The sequence below is a fragment of the Belonocnema kinseyi genome, chromosome 10, assembly GCF_010883055.1.
Source record: "Belonocnema kinseyi isolate 2016_QV_RU_SX_M_011 chromosome 10, B_treatae_v1, whole genome shotgun sequence".
NCBI classification, from domain to species: Eukaryota; Metazoa; Arthropoda; class Insecta; order Hymenoptera; family Cynipidae; genus Belonocnema; species Belonocnema kinseyi.
Genome location: NC_046666.1, coordinates 37,742,164 through 37,745,143, shown reverse-complemented (window position 1 = coordinate 37,745,143; position 2,980 = coordinate 37,742,164). Strand labels below are relative to the sequence as shown.

The window sequence follows — 2,980 nt, the reverse complement described above, 5'->3', positions numbered from 1 at the left end:
ATTGAAAATTTATCTCTCATAGTTGAAATTTAATCTTGGTTTTAAATTCACCTTCTTGGTTGTACAATAATTTCTTTGCTTAAAAATTAAACTAATTTTTTTTATTTGTTTTTCTTTTGATTGAAAATTTGTCTTTTTTAGGAGAAATTTCAATTATGTGGTTAAAAGTGCATCTTTTTTAAATAATTATTCTTGTCTGGAAATTCATCTATTCTGATGAAAAATTAATTTCTTTCATTGAATATTGAACTATTTTGTTGAAAATTTAAATTTCATTTGAAAACTTTAATTTTATCGGAAAATTTAACTATTTCATTCTTGGTCAAAGACTATTTTTTAATTGAAAATTAAACTGTTCCATCTTCGGTTTAAATGCCCTTTTTTGTTTAAATATTACTCTTGTATAGAAAATGGTTGAAAATTGACCGATTTTGTTGAAAATTTGTCTTTTTGGTAGAAAATATAACTATTTTGGTGAATTTTTTTAAGTTAATTAACTGAAAATTTAACTATTCCATTTGTGATTGAAAATTGGCATTTTTTAGTTGAAAAGTCAACCATTTGGTTCAAAATTCGTGTATTTTATTGAAAATTCATATTAATTTATCTCTCATGGTTGAAATTTAATCTTGGTTTTAAATTCACCTTCTTGGTTGAACAATAATTTCTTTGCTTAAAAATTAAACTAAATTTTTTAAATTAGTTTTTCTTTTTATTGAAAATTTGTCGTTTTTAGGAGAAATTCCAATTATGTGGTTAAAAGTGCATCTTTTTTAAATAATTATTCTTGTCTGGAAATTCATCTATTTTGATGAAAAATTAATTTCTTTGGTTGAAAATTGAACTATTTTGTTGAAAATTTAAATTTCATTTGAAAATTTTAATTTTATCGGAAAATTAAACTGTTCCATCTTCGGTTTAAATGCCCTTTTTTGTTTAAATATTACTCTTGTTTGAAAATGGTTGAAAATTGACCGATTTTGTTGAAAATTTGTCTTTTTGGTAGAAAATATAACTATTTTGGTGAATTTTTTAAAGTTAATTAACTGAAAATTTAACTATTCCATTTTTGATTGAAAATTGGCATTTTTTAGTTGAAAAATCAACCATTTGGTTCAAAATTCGTGAATTTTATTGAAAATTCATATTAATTTATCTCTCATGGTTGAAATTTAATTTTGTTTTTAAATTCACCTTCTTAGTTGAACAATAATTTTTTTGCTTAAAAATTAAACTAATTTTTTAAAATTAGTTTTTATTTGGATTGAAAATTTGTCTTTTTTAGGAGAAATTCCAATTATGGGGTTAAAAGTGCATCTTTTTTAAATAATTATTCTTGTCTGGAAATTCATCTATTCTCATGAAAAATTAATTTCTTTGGTTGAATATTGAACTATTTTGTTGAAAATTTAAATTTCATTTGAAAATTTTAATTTTATCGGAAAATTTAACTATTTCATCATTGGTCAAAGATTATTTTTTAATTGAAAATTAAACTGTTCCATCTTCGGTTTAAATGCCCTTTTTTGTTTAAATATTACTCTTGTATAGAAAATGGTTGAAAATTGACCGATTTTGTTGAAAATTTGTCTTTTTGGTAAAAAATATAACTATTTTGGTGAATTTTTTTAAGTTAATTAACTGAAAATTTAACTATTCCATTTTTGATTAAAAATTGGCATTTTTTAATTGAAAAATCAACCATTTGGTTCAAAATTCGGGTATTTTATTTAAAATTCATATTAATTTATCTCTCATGGTTGAAATTTAATCTTCGTTTTAAATTCACCTTCTTGGTTGAATAATAATTTCTTTGCTTAAAAATTAAACTAAATTTTTTAAATTAGTTTTTCTTTTTATTGAAAATTTGTCTTTTTTAGGAGAAATTCCAATTATGTGGTTAAAAGTGCATCTTTTTTAAATAATTATTCTTGTCTGGAAATTCATCTATTTTGATGAAAAATTAATTTCTTTGGTTGAAAATTCAACTATTTTGTTGAAAATTAAAATTTCATTTGAAAATTTAACTATTTCGTTCTTGGTTGAAGATTATTTTTTAATTGAAAATTAAACTGTTCCATCTTCGGTTTAAATGACCTTTTTTGTTTGAATATTACTCTTGTTTAAAAATGTTTGAAAATGGTTGAAAATTAACCAATTTTGTTGAAAATTCTTCTTTTTGGTAGAAAATATAACTATTTTGGTGATTTTTTTAAGTTAATTAACTGAAAATTAACTGTTCCGTTTTTTATTGAAAAATGGTATTTTTTAGTTGATAAATCAACCAGTTGGTTTAAAATTCGTGTATTTTATTGAAAATTCATATTAATTTATCTCTCATGGTTGAAATTTAATTTTGCTTTTAAATTCACCTTCTTGGTTGAACAATAATTTCTTTGCTAAAAAATTAAATTAATTGTTTTAAATTAGTTTTTCTTTTGATTGAAGATTTGTCTTTTTTAGTAGAAAATCCAATAATGTGGCTAAAAGTACCACTTTTTTTTTTAAATTATTCTTTTGTTGAAAATTTCACTATTTTGTTGAACATTCTTTCTTTTGTTTTGAAAATTAATTTGACTTTAAATTTATATTTTTGGTTAAAAATTAATTTCTTTCATTGAAGATTAAACATTTTTTTGAAAATTCATGTATTTTCTCGAAAATTTGTCTTTTCAATAGAAACTTAATCTTCTAGTATCAAAATTGATCTTTTCGTTAAAAATCTATTTCATTTTTGGTTCAAAAACGATCTTTCTTAGCTGAACATTCAATTGTTCGTTGTAAAAAACAGATATAGTTATGAAAACACATACTTTTGAAACGTGCCTTCAATAGAATTAGTTTAAGGTGGCTTGGGCGTTTGGTGCCGTACAATGTTGGGGGCACTGTGGGGGCTATCTATCATGCGATCAGTATTTATTTGAATTTTATTGATATACGCATATTATAATGTCATCTTAATAAAAAAGTAGAAAACGAC

The 2,980-nt window shown here is 22.2% G+C and overlaps 2 protein-coding genes across 3 annotated transcripts in view; both read left to right on the top strand.

Moving 5' to 3' along the window:
- The window catches only part of LOC117181350, a 79,679-nt gene that overhangs the window by 35,447 nt on the left and 41,252 nt on the right, over positions 1-2,980 (top strand). The window lies entirely within an intron of this gene.
- Positions 1-2,980, top strand: part of LOC117181352 — a 28,912-nt gene that overhangs the window by 9,883 nt on the left and 16,049 nt on the right. The gene's annotated exons all lie outside the window — the stretch shown is intronic.